The sequence below is a fragment of the Diabrotica undecimpunctata genome, chromosome 6, assembly GCF_040954645.1.
Source record: "Diabrotica undecimpunctata isolate CICGRU chromosome 6, icDiaUnde3, whole genome shotgun sequence".
Lineage (NCBI taxonomy): Eukaryota > Metazoa > Arthropoda > Insecta > Coleoptera > Chrysomelidae > Diabrotica > Diabrotica undecimpunctata.
Window position 1 is genome coordinate 95,143,974 of NC_092808.1, and position 22,012 is coordinate 95,165,985.

The 22,012-nt window shown below is 31.3% G+C and overlaps 1 protein-coding gene across 3 annotated transcripts in view; it reads right to left on the reverse strand.

Moving 5' to 3' along the window:
- LOC140443589 (uncharacterized) overlaps window positions 1-22,012 on the reverse strand; it is a 224,418-nt gene that overhangs the window by 73,479 nt on the left and 128,927 nt on the right. The window lies entirely within an intron of this gene.

Sequence of the window (22,012 nt, forward strand, 5' to 3'; positions counted from 1 at the left end):
TGCTACTAGGGATAAAAGAACGACATACGGGAATCTTTAAAAACCATATCGAAAATGCAGACATAGGTAAAATGCAATGTCTATATTTAAAAAATAATAATTTACGAATGAAAATAAATTTATTGATCCCCATATACAGTTGGTATAAAGTATGGAAACAAAGTACATATATTTGAAACGAAAAGAGCCATATTTATGAAACTTTGCATGTAAGTACAATGACGCATGATGCATCAGATGCCATATTTTGTTACTATTCTACTCCCGGTGTCATCGGAAATACTCTTAAACTTAATTAATTTAAATTGTCATCCTATATCTATTAGCAGATTTTAAAAGAACTTGTTATTTCTACTTCATATATACCAAGTTTGGTGAAAAAATTTGATAAAACAAGAAATAAATCACTACACAGAGGGAAATTTACCCCCCCCCCCTCCAACTAAAAAGGTAATAAAAGAAAACCTATTCGTTACGTCTTTTGTGTAGTTTGGGATTATCTTTTTTGTCTTGTGTTTGATGTTTATTTTCACCTTATATTTCATTCTGCAAAGAAAATGTGAAGAAAAGAAGTAAGCTTTCACAACCTACAGAATCATGTGATAATTATAGGCTAGTAAGCTTTATAAGCCACGTCTTAAAAATACATTTTTCATTTTTTTATTCATAATTTGGATAAAGAAAACATCAAACTATCAAATATACTTAATAAATATTCTTTAACTGGGCCGTTTTAGGTCGGTGTACCTTAGGGTTAAGTTATTGGGAGAATGAAATAACTCTTTAGAAATGCTCTTAACAGTAATTACGATAGGTTCCAACCTCCTTTAAGGAAAAACGCGAGAACAGAAAATATAAGTAGCTAATTTCGAATAATAAGAATTCAAAGATTAGAGAAATAGCGAACTAATCATACTATTTAAAAAGACGATAAAAAACCGCAGAAAAACTTCAGAGGTATCAATTTTTAAATATAACACGCAGGCCCGACCAGAGGGTGGGCAGGGGGGGGGGCAAAATCCACGGGGCCCGGGGCCCAAGGGGGCCCGGGCCCGGCCGTTAGCAAATTTAAAAAAATTCCTTTTATTAAAATATTTTACAACAGATTGAATTTGCTTGCGGTTTTAATTATGAAATTATTATAAGGAATATTATGCATTTGGAAAAGGCAATATGCAAGAAATTATTTCTTTGCATAAGTTACAATTAATAAGAATATATCGGGAATACATTGCGCGTGGGAGCCCCTGATCGGAAGCTCGCTCTATCGGCCACTGCCACACGATTCGCAGAAGCGCTGACAATTTTTTGGGCGTGCTAGAACTTTTAGGTCATTATGAACCTATTTCATCGAAGCATCTAGATCAGGTTAAGCAATCTCAAGAATCGAATAAGAGAATGCAAGTGCATTATTTGTCTTGGAGAACTCAAAACGAGTTCATAGCAAGTTGTGCTGATTATGTAAGGAAAGTTATTGTGGACGAACTCAAGCGATCTAAATACTATTCTATTATGGTTGACGCTACCTCATGGCGTCAATTTGGGTGAAAGTGTTGGTACTCATCAACTACAGAAGTCAACTACTTCAAACTATGGACGCTACTTTGGATGTTGAGAGTAGTAATATAGAGAGCCTAATTGATTATTTAAGTGCCTTAAGAAATAACTGGGACAAGACATTGTCTGAATGCAAACATGTTGCAAATACTTATGGTATCGAACCGGAACTCTCCACTTCCCGTGCGAGAAAAAGGAAGACTTTTCACGATGAAACAGCTACAGAAGATGTAATGTTAAATTTATCCCCGGAAGAACGCTTCAAAACAGAAGTTTTTTACACAATAATTGATGTTTTGGTGGCCAACCTGAAAACGAGGTTCACAGCACTGAGAGAAATCGAAATGAAATTTTCATTTTTATGGAAGTATAACGAAATGGACGAGAATACGATCTCAGAAAGTTGTGTAAGATTCGCCGAAGAGTACAATTCAGATGTAAGCAGGGATCTAGTTGATGAAATGATTTACTTGAAAACTTTTGAAACCAGCAAAACTTTTGAACAAGCTCGTGTCCCTTAATGTGACAAATCTTTTCCCCAATGTGTGCATTGCTCTTCGCATATTCTGTTGCCTACCAGTATCCGTTGCTCAGGCCGAGAGATCATTTAGTGTTTTGAGCCGAATTAAGAATTGTTTAAGATCTACTATGGGTCAACAACGATTATCTGATTTGGGACTGTTAAGCATAGAGTCGAAATTTGCAAAAACTCTTGATTTCGACCACGTGATCCAAAACTTTGCGGATATGAAAGCAAGAAAAGTTATGTTGTAACTAACAGTTCTATTGTAAATAATTAAAAACAAAGTTTAATTGTTAAAACTGTTTTAATTTTCTTCTTTCCTGTGTCAATAGCATGAGTGTTCACTATTACATATCCCAGTTTATTAGTTATCAGATACTGGGTTTGGGGGGGGCGGCCAGGTCTCATCCCCGGGGCCCGGCCTGGCTCTGGGCGGCCCTGATAACACGGCATCTTACAACTAAAATTTTACAGAATGAACAAGGCGATAAGTCTGGCAGATGAACAACTACTATACCGTAAGACGAATAATGACGTATGCATTACAAACAAGACATATAGCCCAATATAGCCACAACACAAAGGCTATTAGTAACGGTAATATGAGAATATTGAGAAGTTATACAAGAAATACGCTGAGAGTTTAAAATAGGAGTGACAACATTCAAAGACAATATAAGATACAGACTAAAAAACGAGTGGATATTAAATAGGAAAAAATTGGAATAATCACATAAGTGGAGTCAAGGAGACCAGGGTCTCTTTCCATGGAGGGAGACTATTAACAAGCAGGATTGATTAAAGCGAGAAAGAAAAAGAAATTCGAAAAAAGATTATAGTGTTTTGCTTCGAAGTATAAACATTTTCAATTCTCAGATTCCCAATAAACTCAGTTAATTTTCACATTCTTTTCTTAGTGTGTGCAACACGTAACAATCAATGTACTTATTCACCGCTACGAGTGATTAAAATAGATTGCAACAAAACTTAATTGTTGCATGTTGTTTGATTATTAAAGTGGAATCTTATAATGATCGATTGATTTATTATCCAATCACAGTAAAAGTAACTGCCCGAATGACTTACAATAGAAAGGTTCTTTTCACCGTAAGATTTTTTTTTCAATTGATTAGATCTTGGATCGTGGAAGTGGAGATTGTCAACATAATACAGAAATTATAAAAAAGCCCGTTCACTTTATTTACTTGAAGGTCTACTACGCTTATAATCTGCTTTCTAATAGGTATAATAATTATTTTTACAGATCATATATAAAACAGGGTGTGCAAATAATCCTTTCAAGGATCTAGGAAATTGAATGAATATAAGATTAAAATTTAATGTAATATGCGATATTTTGGAGATCATATTGTTATACCTCTTAAAAAAAGAAAACGAATAAAGAGGACTAAGAAATTATAGAAAAATAAAATAAACTAATGCAATATAGTAATATAATGCAATAATAGTCTCGCAAAACAGTACGGTACAGCCGTAAAAAAAAAGTTAAAAAAGGAGCATGTTGACTTGGGAAAGGACCACTACGGGAGCAATGCGACTAATTTGTGGCCAAAATGTAATCAATTTGTGGACTTTTATTCATACTCTAATACCACTCTTCACTTAATGATCCTTTCCCAAGTTAACATGCTCCTTTTCTAATTTGGCTGCACCGTACTGAAGACGACCAATACTTAGAAATACGTATTTACGGTTACCTTCCGTCGATATATCGATTTTGTTTGTTGTTTTCCTGTTTTGCGAGACACGCTATCAACAGCCATTCCATCCATTGTAGGATGTAAGCCTTCCTTAGTTGTGACCATTCTTTTCTATTTATTGTTTTTTGCATCCATTAGTGACCAGATACTCGCTTGATGTCATCAGGCCATCTGATTTGAGGTCTGCCTCTACTTCACTTGTTTGCTTTTGGTTGCCATTCAATAATTCGTTTCGTCCAATGGTTGTTTCCCATTCTTTCTATATGTCCTGCTCAGTCCTGTCCTTTGTATTACATCTGTAACTTTTGCTGGATCTATTTTTTCTTGGTCTTTCTCTTTTTCTTTTTACGATGTTCTTTGCTTCATGGACTTTTCTTACAACTCTGTTGGGTTGCATCCTCATCAAATACCCATACCAGTTCATTTGACTCTTTGTTATTTTATTCATTATTGGTTTTTGGTTGGCCAAGGACCAATAATGGATAATGAATAATAATTGATGAAATGTCTTATTTCCATTGCATTTATCCTGCTTTTATGTTTTTTCAGAATTGTCCAGTTTTCACTTGCATAGAGCACAGTCGCTATCACTATTGCGTTATATATTTTTATCCTTGTCTGTTGTGTAAGTTCTCTTTTTCCCAGTATTGGGGCTAACGCATGGTATAACTTGTTTGAGTTCTTTGCTCTATTTGTTATTTCCCAGTCTATTTTGCCGTCGTTATTATATATGCCGAATTATATATGCCGTCTGGGAATTATATTTCCCAGGTATTCGTAAGTTGTAACTATTTCTAATTCTGAGTTTTTACATTTTATCTTTATTTCATTATCGTCCTTATCTTCTTTGCCGATGATTATCATTATTTACTTTTTTTCTCGTTAATTTTCGTTTTTAGTTCTTCAATTTGTTCTATCCATATACTCATTAGTTTCTACATTTTATTCTCGGAATCTGCTATTAGTACTATGTTGTCCGCATACATTAAGGACTGTATTGTTACTGGTTGTAATCCGTGGTATCCTATTATTATCTGTAGATGATGGGTTCTTACACTAATATTTCTTATCAATTCGTTCATTACTATTATAAATAGCGAAGTGCTTAGACTATCTCATTGTTTAATACCTCTCTTCCAATTAAATTCTCCCGATATTTCCCCTGTTATTTGTACTATTATCAATGCATTTGGTGCATTTATTTTCCCCAAGCATTTCCCTATAATTTGTCTCTTTATCGTGTCAAATGCTGTTCTTAGGTCTATGAATGCTAATGTTACATTTTCCCCCGTGTCTATGTTTTTTTCTATTAGGTTTCTAATGATATATTTATATGTTGTCATTTGTCTGTCTTCCTAGTCTAAATGCCGCTCGTTCTTCTCCCAGTTCCATTTCTACTTCTTGTCTTAGTCTCTTCTCTACTATTTTCGTATATATTTTAAAGCATACTGATGACAGACATATTGCTCTATAGTTGTCTCAGTTTACATGTCAGTTTTGTATATTGGTACGATGGTGTTGTTCTGCCAGTCTTCAAGGATTGTTTGTTTTTCCTACGCATCGTTATATATTTTCCATAACCAGTTTAATCCTTTTTCTTTTATGTATTTTATCATTTTTGGTTCAATTTCAGCTTTTCCACCTGCATTACCTATTTTCATGTTTGGTAATCCTTCTATTACTTCTCTAGTTATTTGCTCTAGTTTTCAATTTGTCCACGTTTTGTATGAAACTTTTTAGTCGGCAGTCTTTTGTAGATAAAATTAGAATTGTAGAAACTATAAAATTTAAAAACATATTACCTAGGTCATCTATTATAAGATAAAAAGTAAGCATTAACAAGAAACGGAGAAACTCTTTACAATTGGAGGTAACAATAATTAAAAAAGTTAAAAGCAAATTTTTTACTGCATAATAAAATTACGATATAACATTGAATAAGATCATTACCAAAAATCTACATACAATTTCACACATAAAACACTTTAGAAATTGCAATTAGGGTTTATGCACCGATTTAGGGGCCGTCACATTTTTTTTACAATATTGTATTGCATTCGTTAATGAAATCTTCAACATTTTCTTTTGATCTATACTTGGGATTGGTACGACAATCATTACCTTGAGAATATTATCGTTTAAATCAAATTGAAGGGTGTGGAGAAAGGTGGCTCAGAGGAAAAGTTTTCATTTTATTATTAAATTATCCTTCGCTAAAAATCAGAGATATCTGATCGTTTGTATCGTCTGTTAAATACCAGAAATAATATCAACGGTTTCGAAGTCTGCTTTCTGCTGCTGAATCGCTAAAAACGAGCGTGAATTTCTTAGACGGTTCAATGATTGTGTTGAAGCAGACAAATGCAATTTTAAACATCTTTTGTAACGTTAATACCATTAAAAAGTAACTTATTAATTCAGTTTATTACCCATAATATGCAATATCGTTAACTTAAATTAGTAAAACTTATTATATAGTAAAAGTGAAAATAATCTTTTATTTCAGCTTTCATTCTCTTTCAATTGGATTTGTTATATTTTTTGGGCTATTACCACAAATATGCTTAGAACTGTCTTCTTTGGCATATCAACTACCAGCTCGATAATCGTTTTCAAAATACACAGTTTCTTTAAAAAAAAATAAGAAAACGATTTTTGAGACGCTAGTCGAAATTTCACAAAAATATTTCTAAATACATGTGTGGTCCAATTCCCAAAAGATATAATAATAAAAGCGTAACAATAACAAAAACGAAGTTTTTTTAACACAAATCTGTTGACGTGGTAAAGCGAATGATGATGTATAATTTAAGAAAACTTTAGACATAGTTTTGGCTTACAAATATTTTTTCAGATAATAAAACTGCTAGCTAAAAGCCCATGAACGGCTAGCATTACCATATGGTAACAGTTGCTCCTATCTCTATTTACATTCATATTGCTGAGACTTGTTGGAAATTTAGTATAACTGTTGCGTTATTTTACTGTCGAATATTAGTGTAAGCGGTGATTTAACTGGATTCTTCAAAATAAAATTACTATTAGTTGAATTAGTGAGTTGACGTTTGTGGTATAAAATGGACTCTCAACAAGTAGAGTTTCGTCTACAGTAAGTGTTAAAAATATTTTATTTTAAGCATAATTGTAAAATACTGATAATATATGATAGCTAATAGATCACTTTTGATCTATTAGATTATTTTAATCTAACTCTAATCCAATGTTAATTTACTGTTTATTTGTTCCAGGTGAGGTTTTACATTACAAGCGAACATGGTTTATGATGATGGGATTATTATTCAAGATATTTTTATAGAGCTTCCAGAATCAAATATTCTCACGAATGAAGACTCAGATGAAGAGGATAATGTAGGTATTGTAGACAATCTTAAGAGCTGTTAGCCAAATAGCTGACTGTGCATGTTAAAGTACGATTTCATACAGAATAAGAGCAGTTTGAAGAGGATGAAAGGTACGAAATACCAGAACAACGAGAAAATTCAAAAGCTTATTACCTGTTGAAGTTTTTGAAACAATTTTGAATGATGAATAATTCAGCTCATTGTTGATGAATCAAATAATTATGCAATGTTCTTGAATAGCCCAATTTCTACCATCGCGCTGGATGAAATGAAATGTTGCTTTGGTATTGTCATTTTATCGGGATATGTCGAACTACCTTTTCGAGACTTTTACTGGGACTCTCAAGATGACATGCTAAATCAAATGGTAAGTCAAGCTATGCGCCGAGATAGACTTCATCAAATTCTAAGATACCTGCACTGTGCAGATAACAACAAACCGGACAAATCTCATGCCATGTGGAAATTGAGGTCATTGATGGATAAGTTGAAAAATTCTTTTAGATAACTGGATTCCAGAACAAACTTGGATTTTGACGAATCCATAATAAAATATTTCGGGCGACATCCCTGTAAACAGTTTATTGGGGGACAGAATTCCCTGAAGCTTACAAAATTTTACCATTAAAATTTTATTTTAAAAACCTATCTACAGGTTTTAATAATTTAGTTTATTTTAAACAACTTGGATACGATGAAACAGGAACAATTCGGAAAAACCACACACCCAAATATTTCCCATTACCCTAAAAGAAAGATCTTTTGAAACAACCCGTGAGAGGTGGCTATAGTTCAGTACTAAACAAGAATGATAACAATGCAGTTGTTGCAGTTTCTACATGTCATGGAATAAATCCAATTACTATTGTAAATTATTTTCAAGGACAGAGAAAAAAATTATTTAAATCACTCGTCCATCAATTATAACTGAATACAACCGATTTATGGCAGGTACTGATTTGTTAGATGAGAATCTTTCAAGCTATAGGATAAGTATCAGACGTAAAAAGTGGTGGTGGGCAATCTTCACATGGTTGTTTAAATGTTTCTATGGTAAATGCATGAAATGTTTACAGGAAGACGGAATCTATACCGCAACTAGATTTTAGAAGACAAGTAAAGGCGCTGTAAAACCAGCAATATCACATTCCAGTGTGACATTCAACAGAATATCAGATGATCTACGATATGATGGTCGTAGACATTTACTTGTGCCTAATAAAAATAAGAAAAAAGAAAATGTGCCGGGAAAGGGTGTTCATCTAATGTATGTACAAAATGTTTGAAATGTGACGTTTGGCTATGTATGGAATGTAATGAAATATTTCATCTCAAATAATTTTATATTACGTATTAGGCTAGCGTAACCACATGGTAACGGTCCAATTTTTGTTAATAAAGTGTGTTCCTATCTTTTTTTTTATTTTACGAAAATATATAGTCTTAATACATCGTTAAACAATATCCTTTCGCTAAAATAAAAAACAAATTTCATCGTTAAAGGGTAATATTACTCAATCAGACTCAAAAGTAATTTCAAAAATGACAAAAATCTCTTTTCAGTATATCCTTTCGCTAAAATAAAAAACAAATTTCATCGTTAAAGGGTAATATTACTCAATCAGACTCAAAAGTAATTTCAAAAATGACAAAAATCTCTTTTCAGTATTATATGGCTGGATTAATAATTATAACTGATAGATTGTTAAAGAAATATATAATTGATATATGTTCTAAGGTTAGAATTAAAATAGTAAGTTCGAAAAACAAACTAAACATTGTTGATCAAATAATTGGCTACCTATACTCAATACAATATATCGATTATTGCAGAATACCGTACACGGAAGGACAAATGATAAACAAGGTCTTAATCAAGAAAGTAAAATAGTTTGAGAAATTCCATCATCACGACTTTTCCAGAAACCAATGAATAAGGAGAAAACTCAGACTCAGAACTGTTTAGTTCATTAAAACAATACATACACAGAAACAATGCAATGATTTCACGTAGTAATTGATTACTGAATTTACATAGGGATCTATAACATTAAAGAGACTTAAACAATATTGTTAAAGATTCCCGTAATATTTTTTGATTTTATCATATATATTTTTAGTAGTTTCCGATTAAGAGACTGCTAAAAATTCGAGACAGCCTTTATATAGAAACTTACTTAAATTAACGAACTACGTACCTTTATAATTAATCGTTAGGACCACCCATCCTATTTTAGACAGGCACTTTAGTCCTTCACCCATGCTACCTAAAGAAGAATAGTAAATAGAAAGTTTGTACAGATAGATAATGAAGGAGGTCAAGGTTCCTAGAAAAGATGAGAAGAAGATTAGAAATAAAGAATAGTTTAGTCACAGTATTATTAACGCATAAATATGTACATATATACAATTATAAAATTAAAAATTTATACTTACCTGTTCACTATTTCTAAGGTCAAGGTGTGCACAATTAGTAATTCAGATGAAGTGGTTGACCAATACTCTTTGTATTGAGACGTAACGCGCGAATTAACTAACTTTTGTTAAGTTCTTCTAGAGAATGTCCCTTTACAAACTTATCTTATTTTGACTATTTTTTCAATTTATTAGAACAACCATTAATTAAGCGAGATGTGTATTTATGCTTAATGCATTTTTTTATTCTATTGCTGATTTCAAAGCAACTATGATCGTTTTCATCCTATAGACCAGCTTACTCATGGTTCCCGTTTATGTTTTATGCCCTAGACAGGACAGAAACATGAAATCAAGTAGAGTAAAATATGTGAAAACTGTGGGGTTTCCTGGGGAAATTTGCGTGAAACTTAAATTTTCCTTTGTAAAAAAAAATTATTAGCTGAGTTATCAGCTCAGTGAGGAGGTTGTACGGTCGAATAATAAAAGAAAGAATAGAATCAGAATACGAAGACATAGAAGAACAAAATGGATTTCGTGCAGGAAGATGCACTGATGGTATATTCGTTCTGCAGCAGGTAATCAAAAAACGGAAGGCAAGGAATCTATCTACCCACCTATTGTTTGTAGATTTAGAGAAGGCATACGATAGGGTACCTTTGAAAAAACTGTTTCAAACATTGACGAAAGTAGGTCTGAGTAGAGAGTATGTGGATGCTATCGCAAATATATACAAAAATACAAGACGTGTCGTTAAAGAAGGAAACTTTATATCGGAATCATTTCCAATAACAAAGGGGCTTAAACAAGGATGCTGTCTATCTCCGACCTTATTTAAAATATATATTCAAGCATCGCTAGAGCAGTGGAGGAAACAAGTATCCGGAATGGGAATATACATAGGCGGTGGTAAATGTCTAACAACTTTATTTTTCTCAGATGATCAGGTAGTCGTAGCGAATGATGAGGAAGACATGGACTACATGTTTAGAAAACTAAAGCAAGAATATGAAAAATGGAGCCTCAATATCTCAAAGACAGAGTATCTTAAAATAGAAGATGATAAAGAAGATCCAGAGTTAGAAATTAGAAACAAAAAAACATGTAATGAATATAAATATCTCGGATCTATAATATCTAAAGAAGGCATTAACAAAAGAGACATCGAAAACAGAACGCAGCAGGGAAAAGCGGTAAACATTCTAAACTCTCTACCATGGTCTAAAGATATTACACAAGAAACGAAATTGATAATCTATCGAACCTTGGTAGAGCCTATTATCACCTATAGGGCAGAAATTTGGCAGATCACGAAAAAAGATAGAAAAAAAATAGAAGTAGTAGAAATGGATTTTCTAAGGAGAGCGTGTGGTGTATTAAATAAGATCATATCAGGAATGAAGATATTAGAAGGAGGGCAAATAGTGAATATTCCAGTAGACAGAATTGAAACGAGACAACTAGTGTGGTATGGTCACGTGAAGCGAATGAATGAAGATCGATGGCTAAAGAAAGCTTTAAATTACATACCACAACAAAGAAGAAGAAGGGGAAGGCCTTCAGTTACCTGGGAAGAAAATGTACGACACATAATGAGAGATAGAGCCATCAAAGAAGACGAATGGATGGACAGAAAACGATGGCGGTCGAAATGCGAGAAGCGGCAGAGGCTGTAGGAACCTCGCTTTATATATATATATATATATATATATATATATATATATATATATATATATATATATATATATATATATATATATATATATATATATAGAAAAGGAAAGACGACCAATAGTCAGAAATACGTATATACGGTTGCCTTCCATCGATATACCTTTTTTGGTTTTCTGTTTTGCGAGACACGCTATTACATTTTACATTTATATATAATATATATATGATTATATTTAAAAAAAATGGCATAAGGGCTAATGATGCCATAAGGATGTTAGTTATGACCTAAACATGCCTCTAATCCGTGATTTTCTTCATCATGCCACTTTAACGTTTGTTAGTTTTCACGATAGGAACTAAATTTCCTTCTTTTTTTTGCTTATTTTATATGAAATTTTCGGTACACAAAAAGGCATAAGAGAAAAAATCGTGGTTGAACTTCGCATTGAAAACCGACGGTCTATATGTTATTCTTGATAGTCAAGTTTCAATAAAACTTAACGTAAAAATTCCAGTATATACTGGTGCATACTTATTTAATTTCCAAAAGACTTCAAATTTTTTTACTGCATAACAAACATAAGCATACGATAATGAATAAGGATATAAAATATTTTATGTATTTAAAACTCAAAAATCTACATAAAATTCCACCCTTAAAACACTTTAAAAACTGTAACTAGAGTTTTATGCACCAATGTCCGCTAGTTTTGGGAGCTGTCACAACTTGTTTACAATATTTTATCCCTTATGCCTTTGACAACATCCGTTATTTTCTACTTAATATCACTTGAAAGTTAGTTAGTTTTCATGATAAGGAATCTGCACAAAAAGGCATAACCGCAGATCGTGATTTTCAGTGCACAAAAAGGCTATATAATGAAAAAAATCAATTTACCAAGAATCTGCGTGCCATAAAAAAATTTTTTAAATAAAAAATGTAGCTAAGATAATTTTTAACAAAAATGTTTATTAGCACTTTGTGTGTAGAATAAACCGTTCTCTCAGAAACGATGATTGAAGCGATCGGCGATTTTGAATGTCGGTTACGCACGCTAAATCAATGCTTAATAACATTTGTATCAACTCGACGGTAAAAATTTAATATCTTTTGATCCGAATGTCCTATCGACAAAAATTAAGATGCAAGGTAAAGAGTGTAGCTTTCGTATTGCAAAACTCAGTTTTTATAAAGGTGTTAAATAAATAAACGTGTCGCGATTTTTGCCATTTTTTATGATTTTCATGAGATCAATACAATGTATCCCTTTCACTGACCAGTCACTATGTAATTTTCATGACTAGAACCTAATCTTTAAAACCATTAAAATAAAATTTTAGTTTTGAGTTTTGGCAACAAATATTAGGCATTTAAAATATGCTTAAAAAACGCTGAATTTAAACTTTCTCATTACAAACGATCTAAAACTTATATAAAAGTGAATACTGAACCCCACCTGGTTCTTAGACAAATTACAGCGGCGTCGTTATTTCATTATATTTTTTTAGGATTGAATTATTTTATTAGACATTAAATTAAATAAATATAAAGGATATAGTTATCAGCTACAAGTCTTAAGTCGTATACAAATTCATTATTTCAAAGTACCTATACTTTTTTGATTTTTATTAACAAAATGACCATGGTTACGAATACTATGGCCAATTACGATTTTTTATTAATTTCTTGATGATAATTTGTATAATTTGTGTACATTGCACCATAAAAATATGAATGGATAATCAGTAGTTTTCTTAGGATGAAGGTAAAATTATTTCTTTTTAAATTTAAATTGTTATATATACAATGTCATGTAAAAAATAATTAGCTATTTCAATATCATATTACTTACATTAATAAGTGTTAATATTAGTATTATTAAAATAAATTGATTAAGTAGGTATACCTTTGTTTATATACATGTTTGTGCACTTTTCTCTATTAAATAGGTGAGTATAAGTAAAATTGTTTTGGAAGACTGTTTTAAGCTTATCAATAATGAGTTCAAAAATCAATTTATGTAAGGACCTGAGTATATCTTTACTTAATAAATATTCATTAGTATATATATATATATATATATATATATATATATATATATATATATATATATATATATATATACAGGGTGGTCCTTAAGTAATTGTACAAAAAGAAACCGTAGATTCTATACTTTAAAATATTGCGATTTAAGTCAAATTGCTTTAATAAAATGTTGATATTAAGAAAGATACAGGGTGTTAAAGTGAAAATTAAAAATTTAAATTTTCACTATAACTTTCATGTTTGTGAACATTTATATATCAAAATTCATAACTGGGTACTATTGATCATCAGAAATTATAATCTGATGCATACTTTAATTTAGCTGATAGAGGGCGCCACATATGCCACATATGTGGCATACATTTGCACCTAACTTTTTTGATTTTTAAGTTACCGGTGTTTGTGATAAAAAATATTAAAGATACATTATATTACCAAAAAAAAGGTATACTTGTTAATAACTTCAAAACTCAACAGTTTTCGAGATAATCGCATTTTACAAATCAACTACATAATTCAGATTTAAAGCAATTACTCCAGGCAACGAAAGAAAATTATACAAAAACATCAATACTTCTGAATTTTGGTATAAAATGCCTTCAATAAAGTTAATAGTTAACGAAATATTAAATAAAATAAATATATTAGCAGGATAGAATAGTAGGATTTAACAAAATAACAGAATAATTGGATTTTACATCAAACATTTTACTTTTTGTATTAAATTAAAGTCATAATCAAAATATTTTATTAATAAACCAAATTAAAAAATAGTTAAACTTAATAACATTAAACTTTTTGTCAAAGTAAGTGTTCGATATGTCCACCATTTTCTTTAATTTATTTGTCAATACATTCCATAAAAGATCGTCTCATATTAAATAGCATGATTGGTTCTAAAGAAACTGCTGCAGTATTTATAATAAGTATTATAAGTATAATGTATAATAAACATAATATAATAATAAAGTATTCGTTTGGGAATTTTATGAATTAAATAATTATATTAATATCTCATCACATGACCAAGGAATATGACTACCACGAACAATCCAACGTTCAGGAAAGTTGTATTTAATTGTGTTCTCACTGCACTTTTCTCTATAATGTGGTGGTGTACCAATCAATAAAATCATTTTATAAAAAATGTAAATAAATCTCATCATTCAAATTACAAGGTAATTCGCATGTCCATAAAAAATAATTACAAATGGTACCAAACCATACGATATGCAGTTTAAACATGAATTTTAAATAAACGTATGATTTGGAACAATTGGTAATTATTTTTTACGGACATGCGAATTACCTTGTAATTTGAATGGTGAGATTTATTTACATTTTTTATAAAATGATTTTATTTGATTTATTGGAAGAATTGTCATCAAACTTAAGGCGAAATATGTGGTTTATGGAAGATGGTACACCACCACATTATAGAGAGAGGGCAGTGAGAACATACTTAAATACAACTTTCCTGGACGTTGGATTGTTCGTGGTAGTCATATTCCTTGGTCATGGGGTGAGATATTAATATAATTACTTAATGCATAAAAATCCCAAAAGAATACTTATTATTATATTTATAATACTTATTATAAATACTGCAGCAGTTTATTTAGAAGCAATGATGCTATTTGATATGAGACGATCTTTTATGGAATGTATTGACAAATGAATTAAAGAAAATGGTGGACATATCAAACACGTACTTTGACAAAAAGTTTAATGTTATTTAGTTTAACTATTTATTAATTTGGTTTATAAATAAAATATTTTGATTATTTCTTTAATTTAATACAAAACGTAAAATGTTTGATGTAAAATCCAATTATTCTGTTATTTTGTCAAATCCTACTATTCTATCCTGCTAATATATTTATTTTATTTAATATTTCGTTAACTATTAACTTTATTAAAGGCATTTTATACCAGAATTCAGAAGTAATGATGTTTTTGTCTAATTTTCTTTCGTTGCTTGGAGTAATTGCGTTAAATCTGAATTGTGTAGTTGATTTGTAAAATGCGATATTCTCGAAAACTGTTGAGTTTGGAAGTTATTAACAAGTATACCTTTTTTTTGTTAAATTATTGAATCTTTAATATTTTTTATCACAAACACCGGTAACTTAAAGAGCAAAAAAGTTTAGTGCAAATGTATGCCACATATGTGGCATATGTGGCGCCCTCTATTAGCTACATCAAAGCATGCATCAAATTATAATTTATGATGTTCAACAGTACCCAGTTATAAATTTTGATACATAAATGTTTACAAACATAAAAGTTATAGCGAAAATTAAAATTTTAAATTTCCACTTTAACACCCTGTATCTTTCTTAATATCAACATTTTATTAAAGCAATTTGGCTTAAATCGTAATGTTTTAAAGTGTAGAATCTACGGTTTCTTTTTGTACAATTACTTAAGGACCACCCTGTATATATTATAGTCTATATTAAACTATAAGTCAAAGTCTGTAAAAGAATTACGCAAAGAAAGAAATAAATTATGTGGAAAAATTTCATAACTATGCAGTAGCTTCAAAACTGAAAAATGGGCAATAGGTACTGGTACTAACCCTATCCGATTGCTTGCGCGGTTTTCTGTTCACAAATATTTGACTCATATTTCACTATGAACAAAAAAACTCTGACATAAGTTATGTTAGAATTGAAAAACTGATCCTTTTAGTTATATGGGATATAACTATTTTATAGTTATAATCTTTTAATAAAAATATAATTTATATTTATTTATATATTATATTTATATAATATAATTTTATATTCTCTGCGTTGTTTATTAAAATAACGAACTTTAACGAAAAAAGGGATACAAGAAAAAATATCTATTGTTGCTTATTTGTTTTTATCTTTGTATTCTAATTCTGTCACATTGTTATGTTATTGATATAATTAAAGGATTGTAAATAAGTGTAAACTCGTCAAGCAGTTTTTCCCAAATATACTAATGTAACAGGATTGCAGCTCTGTTGAATGTTATTTAAAATTTTAACTAAACATAGTGCCGTATACTGTTCTTTGTCTATCGGATAAAGGGACAACATACCCTTGTAGTAAAAACACAAGAAAATTATAAAAAAGATAGTTAAGATTTTAGTTCCCGAATATTGCTTCTATAATTCGCTTATACATAGTTCATCCTTTTTATGACTCATCAGAGTGCCTCAGTAGAAAGCCCTAAACGTGAAAACAAATCTTTTCTGTCAAAGGAAGTAATAATGAAATAACTTTATAAAGACACATACAACGAGATCTATTAATAATAAGCAAAAGTAAAAATCTGAAGATTTCTACTACCTATTTAAAACCAAAATTCAGATTCTCATCCAAATCTGTGCTTTCTATGATTTTCAAAGCAAACTGACAATAAATAAAGCGAGATGGGAATCTAAAATTGCATTCTATACCATATCGTTTCATTTAAGTAAGAACCTTTGATGAACTGGCTTCTATTCTGGATCTGGATGGATATGAACTGGATTCAAAATACAAGTTAAAGATAGAGAAAAGACTGTTAAAATTTGATATCACGTATAGTGCTTCTACAATTCGCTTATATGTATATCATCCTTTTAAGGACTCATCAGAGTGCCTCAGTAGGAAGCCCTAAATGTGAAATCAAATCTTTCCCAACCAAATTTTCCGAAATACTTGTGGAAAATCAAATCTTGTTCGTTTGACGGAAAATATTTGATTTCACGTTTAGGACTGCCGACTCAGGCGCTTTGATGAGTCCTAAAAAGGACGAAATACGTATAAGCGAATTGTAAAAGCATTGTACGTGAAATCAAATCCTAACTGTCTTTTCTATATTTTTATTTACTCATATTTTGAGAACTATAAGTCAGTTCATGAAAGGTTCTTAGTTAGATGGATCGATATGAAGTGGAATGCAATTTTAGATTCTCCATGTCTCTTTATTTATAGTCTGTTTGCTTTGAAAATCGTAGAAGGCACATATTGGGGTGAGAATATGAATTTTGTTTTAGGACAGGCAGTATACATCTTCGAATTTTTACTTTTTGCTTTACAACCAAATTAATTCTACAATAAATTAAATGTATGAAAATTTAAAAAATCAAAAATTATGATGGCACACATGGATGTTAAAAAACTAAATATGTAACTGCATTTTCTGTATACATAGCCTATATATTTCTAGGTATATTGCTGGTATATCTTTTAAAGGCAATATTATTTTAAAGCAAATCTAGCCAATAATCCACTTTTAATTATTGAGTTAAGTTAATATGTAGTTACCTACTGTTAGAAATATGATCAAATATTTTCTTTACGTCTATTTTATATTATTATTATATAAATTACTAACAGCGAAACTACTGGGTAATATTCTGTGGTGCTTCATGTATGCTGATAATGTAGTGTTGGTAGGAAATTGTGAAAGCGACTTAGAACAAAAACTGGAACAGTGGAGACAAGCTCTTGAGGAAAAAGGTTTAAAACTTAGTAGGACAAAAACAGCAGATAAACTCCAATGATATTGATGATTTGAATAACTTTATTACCGAAACAGTGAATAAAAGCCTTCTGCAACTGAAAAAACCAAAAACAACATACAATGAATTAGACAAAGAAATATTACAACAAATAAAAAGAAGGAAGATCTTAAATAAATCTAACAAAAGGGGAACCGACGAATATAGAGAACTTAATAGGCAGATTAGAAAAGGAATCAGACAACAAAAAAGAAAAGAAAACGAAAAATTAATAAAACAACTATTGAAAAAAATAAAGAGTATGAAATGCCTCAGACCGACACTAGGAAGACGTCAGATGATATCATTAATGGGAAAAGACGAAAATGAAATCACAACTAGAGAAAACATACTGACACGAATAGAAGAATTTTACACAGAACTTTACAGAACACATCAACAAGATGATGAGATGAGACCAGCACGGAAATTAATAAAAAATGTTGGATCAGAAATAATGCCAAAAGTAACAATTTCAGAGGTAACTACAGCATTGGAAAACATGAAGAGAAATAAAGCTGCAGGAGAAGATAGTATTACCACATATATGATATTAGAAGGAGGTAAGGAACTAATTACAATTGTAACTAAGCTTGTGGACAGTTGTTTACATCAGGGCAAATTTCCTAAGAGCTGGAACAACTCTAAAGTAATCTTATTACACAAGAAAGGTGATAGTCGAAAATTGGAAAACTACAGACCCATCAGCCTACTGTCACATCTGTTTAAAATACTCACCAAAGTCATAACTACTCGACTAACAAGAAAATTAGACGAATACCAACCATATGAACAGGCAGGTTTTAGAAAAGGCTATTCAACTTCCGATCACCTGTTAACCACAAAAATATTAATAGAAAAATGTAACGAATACAAGTTTCCAGTTTTCCTAGCATTTGTAGACCACGAAAAAGCTTTCGATACCATAGAACACACGGCCGTAATAAACGCAATGCAAAATTGTAGAATAGACAGCAGATATATTAACTTAATAAAAGAAACTAGGAACCAAGCTACAGCTACATACTACCTAAATGAAAATGAACACACGAACCCTGTACCATTAAACAGGGGAGTCAAACAGGGAGATACTTTATCACCCAAACTGTTCACCTTAGTTTTGGAGGATGTTTTTAAAAACCTAAATTGGAAATATAAGGGAATAAACATCAATGGCCGCTACCTCAGTAATCTACGATTGGAGATGACATAATCCTGATAGCTACTGACCTACAAGAAATGCAAACCATGCTTTTAGAACTACATACCGAATCTTCTAAAATAGGACTGAAAATGAATTTAAACAAAACAAAAGTCATGCACTCCGAAGACACCGACAATAATAAACGATAAAGTTATAGAAAAAGTTGATGAATATATATACTTAGGACAAAAAATAATACTAAATAGGGAAATTCAAACTGAAGAAATAAAAAGAAGAAGAAAGTTAGCTTGGGCAGCATTCGGTAAACTGAACTATATACTCAGAAATCAACAAATTCAATTACATCTTAGATCTAAAGTTTTTGATGCGTGCATTATTCCGATATTAACTTATGCGGCACAAACATGGACAATCACAAAAAAGAATATGAATATACTTAGAGTCACTCAACACGCGATGGAAAGAGCAATGCTAGGTATATCACTTAAGGACAAGAAAACAAACACATGGATAAGACAGAAAACCAAAGTCACCGATGTGGTGTAAAAATCATTAAAGTTGAAATGGGAATACGCTGGACATGTAGCTATCAGCGATCTAAACAAATGGCACAGATCAATTTTAACCTGGAGACCATACCAACACAAAAGACCCAGAGGCAGACCTCCTATGAGATGGACCGATGATCTGAAAAGGACTGCCGGGAAAAATTGGCTACAAGTAGCGTACAATAAAAAACAATGGAAAGGAAGACTTGAAGAGGCTTATGTTCAGATGTGGACGTGAATGGCTAGACGAAGAAGAAGAAGAAGAAGAAGAAGAAGAAGGACAAAAACAGAGTATTTGAAATGTTCATTTAAAGATGGAGTTAGTACAAATATAATGATATATTTGGATGGTGAAATGATTGTGAAAAGTAATAGTTTTAAGTATCTAGGATCGGTATTACATAGTAATGAGGGAATAGATGGAGATGTCTGCAGGAGAATTAGGGTTGGATGGATGAAGTGGAAGGAACCGAGTGGTGTGTTGTGTGACAAAAAAATCCAATGAAGCTGAAGGCAAAATTGAACGTTGGGCAGTTAAAAAGAAAGAGGAATAACGAATGCATGTAGCTTTAATAAGAATGCTTAGATGGATGAGTGGAGTGATAAAAAAGGATAAAATTAGGAATGAGCATATTAGGGGAAGTCTATTGGTGGCTCGAATTGTTGCCAAGATGAGAGAGTATAGATTAAGATGGTTTGGTCATGTTCAACGTAGTGACGTTAATCACCCAATACGAAGAATTGCTGATCTGCGGGTTCTTGGAAGTAGTAGGAGAGGAAGACCAAAAATACCTAGGGGAGACGCTTGGGCAGGAAATGTCGGTAAGGGGTAAGAAAAACACTTATGGAGAAATGTAATTAGAGAAGCCGACCCCGCATAGGAATAAAGGCAAAAATAATGATGATGATGATGATGATGATGATGATTATGATGATGATGATGATAATGATGATATACTAATTTCAGTCATATTTATGCAAAGAATGATTTTTATTTTTAGTCTGATTTATATTAAAACGTGGTAAATGTAATAAACTAACAAACCGAAACATTTTTATTTTATTTATTCAGTTTATTCTGAAATGCACATCACTGTTGTGTATTAAGAGTACTATATTTCATAACAATGAACAGATCCATTAAATACATTATTTATATATATATATATATATATATATATATATATATATATATATATATATATATATTATTACGGGGTGGAACTACTTGCATAATGTTCTGAAACTGTTTTCATGTAGCATGTCTTAAGTTAAATATTGCGTTTATATGGCATTAAGCCCGAATTGATTACAATCATAATTACACTTTTATCTAAAAATATTTGACATCTTGATTTCCACTTCAGAAATCGTTCTCAAAAAAGATTATTTAGAATTTTGTTGAAAAAATGTCTAACTGCCAAAGTTGTTTAAGGGGTTGTCATTTCAGAAAATTGAAAATTGATACCACTTGGCTGCGGTATTATAGGCAACAGCTGTGCTGTGACTAAAAAGATATGAGGGTGGATTTTTGCCCTATGGAACTTCCAATTCTGGTTATTCTAAGTGTTATTAATATGTACTATATACGTCTGTGTGTGAGATGGTGTTCGTGTATTGTGTATGTGTGTTGCATATGTATTGTATATGAGTAAAGACAAGTATCTCTAGAGTTTCTTCATCCGCTATTGTTGGTATCTTCTTGTTGTTGACTTCTTCTTTAAGTATTGGTAACCAAAGCCTGCTATATTCTGCTGATGGGTTTGCTACACATTTTTCTTCATTGAGTAGGACAAGGGCTGCTTCCTTGATTTTTTTCTTTTTCATGTCTCTTTCTTTCATGATTATCAATGCATTTTTCTATTGTACACTGTGCTCATTGTTCCGGGCATGTTTGGTTATCTGTGATCTCTTAAAGACCACTGTCAGGATGAACGAGCATGAAACATAAATCAAAAACAGGGACTTTGATACATCACATATATGGAAACATGTCTGAGATAATGAGCACAGGGTACAATGGAAAGATGCATCAATAATCATGAAATAAACAGATATGAAAAAGAGAAAAATCAAAGAAGCAACCCTCATCCTAGGCAATGAAGAAAAATGTGTAGCAAAACCCATCAGCAGAATATAGCAGGCTTTGGTTGCCAATACTTAAAGAAGAAGTCAACAACAAGAAGATACCAACAATAGCGGATGAAGAAAATCTGAGACTTTCGTCTTTAATCATACACAATCAATGTGTAACACACAACACACATACACAATACACGAACACTCTCTCGCACATAAAAGTTTATAGCACATATTAATAATGAAGAACACTTAGAATATTCAAAATTTGAAGTTCCATCAGCATTCCAGCAAAAATCAACCCTTATATATTTTCAGTCAAATCATGGCTGTTACCTATAGCACCGCGGCCAAGTGTGTCAATTTTCAGTTTTTCAATTTTGTGAAATGACATAACCC